The sequence below is a fragment of the Trachypithecus francoisi genome, unplaced genomic scaffold (genome assembly GCF_009764315.1).
Source record: "Trachypithecus francoisi isolate TF-2019V2 unplaced genomic scaffold, Tfra_2.0 Lachesis_group13, whole genome shotgun sequence".
Classification (NCBI taxonomy): domain Eukaryota; kingdom Metazoa; phylum Chordata; class Mammalia; order Primates; family Cercopithecidae; genus Trachypithecus; species Trachypithecus francoisi.
Genome location: NW_022681458.1, coordinates 40,905,287 through 40,917,047, shown reverse-complemented (window position 1 = coordinate 40,917,047; position 11,761 = coordinate 40,905,287). Strand labels below are relative to the sequence as shown.

Here is an 11,761-nt window from a genome sequence, read left to right as displayed (position 1 = left end):
CCAGCACTTTGGGAGGCCGAGATGGGCGGATCGCGAGGTCAGGAGATCGAGACCATCCTGGCTAACACGGTGAAACCCCGTCTCTACTTAAAAAAAAATACAAAAAAATCTAGCCGGGCGAGGTGGCGGGCGCCTGTAGTCCCAGCTACTCGGGAGGCTGAGGCAGGAGAATGGCGTAAACCCGGGAGGCGGAGCTTGCAGTGAGCTGAGATCCGGCCACTGCACTCCAGCCCGGGAGACAGAGTGAGACTCCGTCTCAAAAAAATAAAAATAAAAATAAAAATAAAAATAAAAGAAATTAAACGTTATCCAAAGAGGTGACGCGAACACAGATGGAATCATTTCAGTCCTGGAGCAGTTAATTGCTGCAGGCAGGGCCATATACCCTCATGTCCAAGGGCAGTAACTCCTGTGGATAAGAGATGTGCCCACACACAGAATGCACCAGTTTCATCCCATTAGTAGAATAACACCCTGCATCCCTTGATCTACAAAACATGCTAAGGGAAGACCCTTGCTCTGGGTCACATCCACCAAATACTCATGGCTGGGCCAACAGGAGCAGTGCAGACCCAAAATGCTATCTGTTCGAGGCGAGACACCTCCAGGAGAGCAGCTCCAGCTCATAGGCTCAGGGGGATTCCTATAAGCACACAAGAACCATTATGACATAGAAGCCCCAGCAAGAAGGCAGGCAGGACTGCTGGTGAGGACACGGCTGAATGTGCACCTTTCTAATGATAAAAATGACCACAAACATCCTAATACACATGCCGTCAGACCTACCACTTTCACTGCTAAGAATTTTGAAACAACTTTGAGATCGATCCATATACCATAAAACTCACCCATTTAAAGTGTACCATTCATAGAGTTGTGCAACCATCACCAAAACCTAATTTTAGAACATTTAGCCCACCCCCCCAAAAATATTTATACACACTATCACTGCTAGAAATTTATCTGATGGTCATTTTCAAGAAATTTTTTGCCAAGACATATATGCAAAGGTGTTCATTTTTGGAAGCTATTCTTAGAAGAGTGGGGGGAAATGCACAGTGTTCCTTATTTAGAAACTTCTTCAGTAAGTTATATTACATATATGATGGAATATTGTGCAGATATTAAAGCAAATGAGATGGATCTATATATGGTGATATAGACAAAAATACCCAAGATTCATTAATAAGTTAAAAAAAACAGCAGAATGGTGTTTTTACTCTTACACTTTTTAAAAACATTCTATCACAAAATTATGCCATATTCATAAATAATCACAAGGAATTGATGACCAGTTACTTTTAGGATGGGACAGGGCAGACAAGTGGGCAGGGGTGCTTTCATTCTCCATCCTGTACCTTTCTAAAATGTTTGATTTTTTTTAAGTATACACCATGTTCATTTTTCCCTCTATGAAATCTTTGAGACCAGGTATATTTTGGGATTCTAAATTTTTCTGATTTTAAAAGATCATATGATCTCTACACTATTTATTAAAGTCCTCAGCAGAGTCTGGGGCAACATGCCACATTCAAGCATGGTAATACTTCTGCAGTGAAGTTTATGATTACTTACACCAAGTGAGATCTTTTGAAGACTATGAATCTCTCATTGGATGAGATCAGGGTAAGTTTCTCCACCAAATAGGTGCTTAGGGCTTTTCAAATTCAGAATTGCAGGTAACAGACTGGGGACTTATAATAGCACTATTCAACTTTTCTTATAATAACCCAGTGTGTGAGAGCAATGAGATGATGGACAAATGAGATTTTGTTTCTTATATTTTGCTGTATTTTATTCTATAATTCTTTGCCAGTTTTTTACTCCCCAGAAGCAATTGAGAATAATAGTTCAGAGGAACAAGGAGAAAGAATTCACGAGGACAGAGTGTTCCTCCCCGAATGACAACTAAGGGCAAAGAGGGTCTGCTCCAACAAAAACAAGCTCTAAATTCTACTAGTTGTTAACAATTTAGGCCAATTTGCTACTGCTTTGCAGAGTTGGAACCTCAGAGTGAGGCACTCTCCTTATTGACTTCAACCTTACACTACGAGAGACTCAGAAAGGAGGACAATGCCAGTGGGCGTTCAAAGTCTAACCAGTTAATGCCGCTGAAAATGGTGAGAGACCCCTGCAACAGCTGACGACCACATTTCAACAGTAAGGGACTCGTCTAGGCTTTTCTTTGTTTCACAGATTTCATGGAACAGCACCTTTGCTATTCTCAGGTGGCACACACCTTTGGATGAAACCACTGGTCCTATACCAGTGAACCTGTAGCTTTATTTTGTGGCTTTTGCTACTTCATTTGTGACTGCCTTACTGTCAAAAATTCACTTACTGATGGCAAAGAGAACAGATTTCTAATTTTATTTCCAGGCTGCTGCTCTAGTTCATATCTACACAGATGGGTCTATATTAGTTGGTCATGGCAGAGCTGAATTGGGACAGGGTATTAACACCAAAATGACACAGGTGAAAGAGGTTGTTTCAGTTTCGCCATCAGCCAGAATTGGACTTCATAAAATATTCCCAGACTGCACTGTATCACCTTTGGGCTTTGTGACGCAATGACTAGAATTCTCCACAGCATCCCTAGGAGCTCATTCTGAATTACCTGGTAATAAGCCAACTGGAACTTGGGAAGAGGGCTTCACCTGCCTTCTCTAGTGGGAGGGGCTTCACCAAAACTCAGCTTCCCAGGAAACCAGTGGCTCCTCACCCTTGACTGGAGCAGCTGTAACTTTTCATGGGCTCCAAAGTTCAGTGAGGAGCAGCAGCATTCCCGGACAACTCCTGTGTATTAATTACACATATATTTAAGTTCTAATTGCACCCCAAATCCAGACTTCCTGGTGCCAGACAACTTGTTCATTCCTCAGTCAAGTCCACTTTCTCATGCTTACTTTATGAAAAGGGCACCCATGATAGGGTCAGGGTCCCCCCTCTAGAATGCAGACCTCCTTATTTGAGAACAGAGATCTCCCCAGGCTGCCCTCTTGGAAGGACAGAGGGCAGAAGCCTTACTGAGCCAAAGATCCTGGTATCTGGAGAAGAGCAAGCGCGGCATCCCATTTTGAGAGGGGACAGGTGCAGATATCCCTGGTTTGGTCAGCTGAACTTGAAGACCAGTGCCAAGAGTATCTCACTCAATGCTGGTCACTCAGTGACCCAGGTTCCAAGCAAGTCTCTCACAAAGCTTTAATGAGTACCTGCCCCTGGAGTAACATAATGAAGACAATACTGAGTGCTGTACAGTCATACCTCACTTAACGACAGGGATATGATCTGAAAAACACATCTTTAGGCAATTTTGCCATTGTGGGGACATCACAGAGTAGTATATTTTCATAAACCTAGATGGTATGGCCTACTGCACACTTAGGCTATATGGTCTGGCCTATTGTTCCTAGGCTCCAAACCGGCGCAGCATATTACTACTCTGAATGCTGTAGGCAATGGTAACATAATGGTAAGTATTTGTGTACCCAGATATATCCAAACATAGAAAAGGTACAGTAAAAATCTGGTATAAAAGATAAAAAAATTTACACCTGTATAAGACACTTACCATGAATGGAGCTTGTAGGAGTAAAAGTTGCTCTGGCTGGGTCAGTAAGTAGTGAGTGGATGTGAAGACCTGGCACATGAGTGTAGACTTAATAAACACTGCACACTTAGGCTACACTACATTTATTTTAAAAATAATTAGGTCAGGTGTGGTGGCTTACACCTGTAATCCCAGCACTCTGGGAGGCTGACGCAGGCCTATCACTTGAGTCCAGGAGTTCAAGACCAGCCTCAGCAACATGGGGAAACCCTGTGTCTACAAAAGAAAATATGAAAATTAGCCAAGCATGGTGGCATACACCTGTAGTTCCAGCTACTTGGGAGGCTGAGGTAGGAGGATCACCTGAGCCCAGGAGATGGAGGTTTCAGTGAGCCGATATCATGCTGCTGACCTCTAGCCTGGGCAACAGAGCCAAAAAAATAAAGTTAAATTAAAAAATAAAGTAATTATGCCACAACACTATGACAGCTATGATGTCACTAGGCAATAGGAATTTTTCAGTTCCATTATAATCTTGTGGGACCACTGTCATATATGTGGTCCACTGTTGACTAAAACATCATTATGCCACACGTGAATGCATTTAAAACAACCCTTCAAAGTAGGTATTAATGCCCATATAATTCAAACAAAAATACTTTGGAGAGCAAAGGGAGCCACTGACATTAACACAAAGACAACCAGTGTAAACAGGGATTGTCCTGGGCAAAGCAGGCTGTGTGGTCACCTGGTTCTGGTATCTCCAGGTCACAGACAAGATCCCCACGGCATGGAGAGTATAAGTGATCCATATACCGAGAAGAAGCAGAGCTATTCAATCACAGGGATGTCTGGCTCTAAAACTCACATTTCTCTACACACCACGCTGCCTTTCTCTGTGCCTGCATTCTTGTGTTCACTGCCTGGACAGGGATTTTCATAGGCTTGGTAAGTATGCAGCAAATCCTAAATAGAACCTCAGCACATAAAACACATAAAAACAGAGCCATTTTGGTTGAACTAGGCAAATGGATCTTGCAGTCTATCTATCCTCCCTCTAGCCTCCACTTTTACCTCCTGGGTGAAAAAACCCTGTCTTGGCACTGGTTCCACAGGGAACACCAGAGTCAGCCCCTTTTCCAGAGGTGGAGACAAGCCAAATGGAAGGTATCTGCAGGACGCAGGGAGGATGGTGATTGTTACAGGGTGAGAAACACAGTCGAGTTTGAAAGGTTTCCCTATTTGATTCTCTGCCACTCTTCTGTCCATTTCCACCTACAGAATACCTGCCAGACTCTCGTGGAATGCTTTGAACCTATCATCAGATGGAGTGCTAGTGGCACCTGGGAGAAGTGGGTGAACACCAGGTGTGGCTGAAGCCTGCAGAGCTCCTGTGGGATCACTGAGTGGAAGCACCTGTTCCCAGGTATGCTGCATCCCTGCCACCTCCTCCTCCTGTCCTGTACAGCCTGGGGCATCCCTCCCCAGTCATCAGTGAGCAGGCGGATCAACTGGGCATCAGTTAAAATGCAGATTCTTATTCTGTATGTCTGAGTGGGGCCTCAGAGTCCGCATTTCCGTCAACCTCCCATGTAATACCTGCACTGCTGAACCACGCTTTAAGTAGCACTCCTGACTGATGGATATAAAATGATAGTATCTCCATCATAAGGAGGTGACCAGGAGCTAGGAAGAAAGTCATTCTTACATTGGTCCAGCAATTAAAGATTAGTAAGCTGAGTTCATAACGGACAGATATAAATCAATCATTCACCTTGCAACCACATCTTATGAAACAGAAATCTCTGATTCATCTAGATATTTACTCACATCTGGAGAAATAGCTCAGTAACAGTGTTAAAGCCATTCGTGTTTAAATACCACTTAGTGTGTGTCTGGTTATTTGCTAAGGAAGATAGAGCCTACATCATCTAAAGTTCAACTTTGGGCCGGGCGCGGTGGCTCACGCCTGTAATCCCAGCACTTTGGGAGGCCGAGATGGGCGGATCACGAGGTCAGGAGATCGAGACCATCCTGACTAACACGGTGAAACCCTGTCTCTACTAAAAATACAAAAATTAGCCGGGCGTGGTGGCGGGTGCCTGTAGTCCCAGCTACAGGGGAGGCTGAGGCAGGAGAATGGCATGAACCCGGGAAGCGGAGCTTGCAGTGAGTGGAGATCGCGCCACCGCACTCCAGCCTGGGTGACAGAGCGAGACTCCGTCTCAAAAAAAAAAAAAAAAAAGAAAGAAAAAAAAAAAGTTTAACTTTGGAAATTTGCAGGGAAAAAAAGCAATACATTTCAAGGAAGTTCTTGCAGGGGGAAGCTGTTATATTGGATTACATTTTGAAAAACAGCTTCAGCTAAAACTACAAATGCTTGCTATTTTTCACACCTGCATTTCAAACATTTATAGGGAAAACTGGATAGTCTTTGGGTGGTAGTTCTTGTTCTTCTTTCAGAATAAAGACTTCATTTTAAAACGTGACCCAGATTTTTAAAAATTGAGGCAGCAGAAGTTCTGCAAGGCCCTGAGTATTTAATTAGTGCTGTTAGAAAGTTTCCAGGTGATTTTGAAGTTTTGTGGGAAGCCCTCAGGGAGCGGCAATGGATGGGATGTGGTGGCAGTAACTTGAGGGATTACCGAACTTACCTCCTTTATCTCTTAGTTTCTCTGAAACTTAAAAATACATGCATATTCCAACCAAGCTGATGCCCCATCTAGACTGGTTCCCTATATATGGAGACAGGAGGATGGAGATCCTCGGCTAGACTTTGTTTGGGGACCCTGAATTTAAACTTCCACCACAGGTGTTTACCTTCATCACTTCTTCCCTTGCTCTTTAAATAGATACACCAAAGCAGTGACTTAGCAATCATCCTGGGCATCCTTAGCAATCATTCTTCACAGAGAACCCACTTGGGCACTCTGCTTGTTCACTCAGTAAAATAACATTCCCAACAATAAGGAAAATTATGACATCTAGAAAACCATTATTTTCCCATGTTTTGCTTTTGTCCAGTTGTGTATTTTTCCTTTCATCATATTCTTTTTTGCAGGTTAATGAAGCACTTGCTCAAAGCATTAGTCTCTCTGCCACTGGATATTTTAGGTAAGAGGTATCTGATACTGTCCTACAATTATTCCCTTTTAGAATGGAAAAGGGACTTTGAAAAGATGTGCTCAGTTGTTTATATTTTTAATATTAAGTCTATTATTATTTCTTTTATTTCTTTTTTATTGAAAGGTTTTCATTAGAAAGAGAAACGCTGTATTATCAGAACAGGAAGGCAGATAATTTTGAGATGAGTCCCACAATTTCCTTCCTGCAATGCCTTATAGATTTGATATTAAATGATCCTGTGAATAGTGAGGACAGATAAAGATAGAGGGATTTTTGCAAAGCTTTTAGTGCTTCCCAGCATGGATTTAGTGCTTATACCTTTCAGTCTTAGTGTCTAATAGGATGCAGCACTTTGGGATTTCTAATATTTCTTGCTCTCCAGAAATCTTGCGTTATATCCTGCCTCTTGTGACTGACTCTCTTCTCTTGTCTAATGGGAGATTGGTTATAAAAGCTGTGATGACCAAAACAACCCCATACAGATAGCATGGGAAGTTGAGCAAGGTACCCCATCAGACATGAGAATTTGTCCAAACAAGCAACAGGAAGATCTCACTGGAAGCAATAAGAAACTAACCATGCTTTTACCATATTGAGCATACATGGGCACATCTCCTAGGCTTATTGGGAGGGTTGTCTGGTATCCTGGTGGCATCTATAAATACAAAGCTCACATCTGAAGGTAGGTTGGATCTTCTTGAATGGGGAGGTCATGCCTAGTGTCAGTAACCCAGAGGAAAGACATGAATTTAGGAAACTAGAACTGAGGGAGCTCAGATTCTGTTGGTCTCACAGGTCAACCATGGAAGTTACAGGCACCCCTGGCCAGTGGGTATAAATAATAGTCACCATCATGAGGAGGTAGACCAGAAACCAGGAAGAACCCATGTATTGGTTCAACAATTGAAGAGAAGTAAGCTGAGTTGTAAAGATCAATGAAATTGTCTCTTTTTCTTGTTCTTTTGTTTCCTCCTTTCATTTATCCAAGTTTTATATGAACATTCTAACTCTGATCAGTTGGTCTACGGAGAATCAACCCAAGAGTCCTGCATCCAGTATAAGAAAAAAAGAGGGAAACAGTGCTCCGTTAGGCCAATGTGTCAGTGGTAGGATCAGACATAGACCCCAAAGGAAGTGAGTCTTGGGTGAAAGTCAAGGCCATAAGGACCACCCAGTGCCAACCCTGAGGTTCTGAACTTTATTTTTAGTAAGAAAAGTGAAATTTCCTCACAGCAATAGGCAAAAATGGAAAGCTATCCTGGCATACCAGTATAGAATGCCACCAGAGACAAGCAGCTGGCAGAAAAAGCCAGGCCACCAGCAACAGAGACAAAGAACTGTGAGCTTGAGAGGCTATAGCAGATGACGAGGGATGGATAGTGAGGGAGAAAGACATTAAGATGCAACAGAGGCTCGGTGGCTAGTCTTGGGACCCAGCCAGGGCTTATTGTAAAATAAGCACTTGGTAACTTTATATATCTTTGCCTTGGCAACCAGGAAACTCAAAGTTAAATTTTATGCTTCATTTAGTTATGTTTTGTTGTTGCTGTTGTTGTTTGTAGAGACTGAGTCTTGCTCTGTCACCCAGGCTGGAGTGCAGTGGCATGATCTTGTCTCACTGCAACCTCTGGCTCCCGGGTTCAAACAATTCTCCTGCCTCAGCCTCCCGAGTAGCTGGGACTACAGGTGCATGCTGCCACCCCCATCTAATTTCTTTTGTATTTTAGTAGAGACAGGGTTTCACCGTGTTGCCCAGGTTGGTCTCAAACTTCTGAGCTCAGGTAATCCTCCCGCCTCGGCCTCCCAAAATGTTAGGATTATAGGCATGAGCCACCACACCTGGCCAGTTTTTATCATATATAAATTCCTACTCTCTTATTATTCATTTCATCTCATTTCTTGACTCTCATCTTTTACACTTATTTTAATGATTTGACTATTGTATTTGTATCTAATGTGAATGCTTTCTATAAATAGACTCATGTAAGGCTTGTTTAGGAAATAAGTGAAATTGAATTAAATATGTATGTCTCACATGAATCTTTTAAGTTTCTCGGCAGATGAAAAAGACCTTCCTTATAACAACGCTTGTCATACCTGAAGAACATTATTTAGCCAGTTCTCAACCTTCTCTTTACCAGAATTGATTTTAACTCATTTTTAGCTTTTGAAACAAGTTTACAGAAAAGTTGCATGTATACTATAAAAAATTTTATTTCCCCTGAATCGTTTGAGAGTAAATTGCTGACCTAATGCCCCATCAGCCCTGAATACTTAAGAGTTTAGTCCTACACACTATACAATATACCCATCAGAATCCAGAAATTAACACCGGTACACAACTACTATCTCATTATCAGACTCCGTTCAAGATTTGCCAATTGTACCAATCAAGTATTTTATAGCAAAAATATTCAATACAGAATCTCACTTTTCATTGAGTTGTCCTGTCTCTCAGGTGTCCTGGAGCAGGGATCAGGTCTTCCCTCTCTCTTTGACAACCATGACTTTGACACTTCGGAAGGTTTTGGCCAGTTATCTTGTCCAATGTCTCCCGTTTGGAGTTCGTCTATTGTTTTGTCGTGGTTAGATCAAGATTATGCGTCTTTGTCAGACTATTACAAAAGTGACTCTGTGTTCCCCTCATGGCATCCTGCCAGGCAACACATGACTTCGACGTGTCATACTTGGTTAAGATGGCATCTACCAAGACTCTCCACAGTGAGGTGGTTTTTCTCATTCTGTAGTTAATAAATATTCTGTGGGGAGATACTTTGAAACTACGTCAATATATTGTTCCTCATTAAACTTTCTGTTTATTTATTATTATTATTATTATTATTATTTGAGACAGAGTCTTGCTCTGTTGCTCAGGCTGGAGTGCAGTGGTGCAATCTCGGTTCACTGCAACTTCCACCTCCCAGATTCAAGCAATTCTCCTGCCTCAGCCTCCTGAGTAGCTGGGACTGTACAGGTGCCCGCCACCACGCCCAGCTAATTTTTGTATTTTTAGCAGAGACAGGGTTTCACCATGTTGACCAGGATGGTCTCGATCTCTTGACCTCGTGATCCGCCCACCTCAGCCTCCCAAAGTGCTGGGATTACAGGAGTGAGCCATCGCGCCCAGCCTGTTTATTTTTTACAAAAGTATGGGCTTATGGTTTCCTGTTTTATTCAATGGGTGATAATTTGTTACTATTATTATTTACTTAATACAATTAATTTTATGCTCCAATCCTAACAGCTGATTCCAGGACTAGGGCAGGGAAAGTAAAAAATGAACCTGGAATATTTAATTGTGCCAGAACTCAAGGAAGTATTCACAGAATAATGGGGACATGTCAAAAGGTCACCGAGGTGGATGGAAGGAGCTCCCACTGGTCAAATCTGGTCATAAATTTTTGCTCTTTTTTTCTAAGAACAGGTTTCCCATCATGCAATCATTTTTATGATTCTTCTTTGGACCTATTTTATTTTGCTGTATTTCTCCAAACTTAAACATTTCTAAAAGGCCCCTAGAAAGCATACTGAGATACCATCAGTAGGAGACTGCCTCCTGATCTTTGCTTTTTAAAGTCCTCACAGCATTCTATTTCTGGAATTCACTCTACTGTTGACCTGTGGCCCATTTTGGTTTCTCTCTGAAAGTCAACTTAGATGTGAAGCCAAAATATCACCAGAGCCCTCCCCACTTCTTCATTCTCCTTAGTTGCAGAATCATAACAACTGTAGAGGGAACAGAATGTTCAGAGTCTACATGGTGGTCACATTCCCCTGCAGGCAGGTCTACACAGGAAGCCAGACCAGAACCAGAAGTTTCCCTAACAAACATAGAATTCAAAAGGGAACATCAATAAACTGACTCCTTAGTGCAGTTATGCAAGCCAAACTCACAAATCCGTCTTACTGTCAGCCGAGCTGGGAAATACCCAAATTTGGCAGGGGTTCCCAGCCCACTGCCAGCATTTACCTCTCTTTCTGTTTTTCTCCCAAGCTCACAAGACTTCACAAACTCCTCTTCTGCTTAATGTGTTAACATAGTCACTTTCTGACAGATACTTCTGAAAAATACTGTGCAACTTTTAACACATATATGTCAAAACCAATTTCACTACAAGAAAAATGGTAAAAGAGGAGTTGTCATACTCAGAAAATATTATAACCTGTATTATCCATGATAACACTAAAATCATAGAATATATATACATGTGTGCATGTGTAAAATACTAATATCATAGGGTGAATGGCAGTGTAGGAAGACAAGGAGTTGGAGTATTTGTGAAAGAAAGAGAAGAATGGAGAGTTTATAGGAAAAAGAAGAAAGTCTCATTCATTTAGATGACCATGTTGGAAATGGCAGGTCATTTCCCCAATGCTGGCATCAATTATTTAATATCAGCAATTTTGTCCAGATGGATCAAGTTATGTAATTTTGAGGAACAAAACTTGCTGAGATTTTTGCAGCTAATGAAAACCTTGACCAAGAGTAGCAAAATAAAAGAAAGTTACTCAAAGGTGAGGATTAATTTCAAAATCATGTAAGAAGGTGAAAATCATGCAAAAGGGAAAATTGGGGTGATTTACTATTGTAAAAATGTGCCCCCAAATAGGACAAGAGATTAAAAAGAGAGCTGATCTTATCAAATGACAGCACCAAATGATACCTTTTCATAACATCAGTAGAAGTACCAAAAGATATCCTTGAAGAGCAGCTCAAAACAGCAGTTAACCTGATTGTTTATACTGCAGCTAATTAAAAGCGCAAATGTGACAGATCTGACCACTAACTACCATGTGATGATGATGTCTGTGAAGATGTTCTAATTGGCAAAGGGCTTGAGAGTGGTAAAGAGAATGTCATGTTTCATGATTTGTGAGATTTGTGTTGAACATGGTGTTGATATATTAAATATGTGCAGTTCGCATGCATGGCTGGAGCCAAGCACCAGACACAGAACTGCCTGAGCAGTGGCCTTCATTAGGACACTCCACCTCACAAATGTACCAGCTGAGGCTGCACTGTTCATCAAGAGACACCTAGCCCCAGAGAGTTTACTTTTCCCTGTGTTAAATGACACAATGTTT

General features: G+C 41.8%; 1 long non-coding RNA gene across 1 annotated transcript; it reads left to right on the top strand.

The window, feature by feature from the left end:
• Positions 1–2,728: 2,728 nt before the first annotated feature.
• On the top strand, positions 2,729–8,205 carry LOC117095241. The gene is made up of 4 exons (XR_004441871.1): positions 2,729–3,472; positions 4,832–4,976; positions 6,612–6,664; positions 7,694–8,205. It is a non-coding gene; the product is annotated as an uncharacterized LOC117095241 (long non-coding RNA).
• Positions 8,206–11,761: the final 3,556 nt, after the last annotated feature.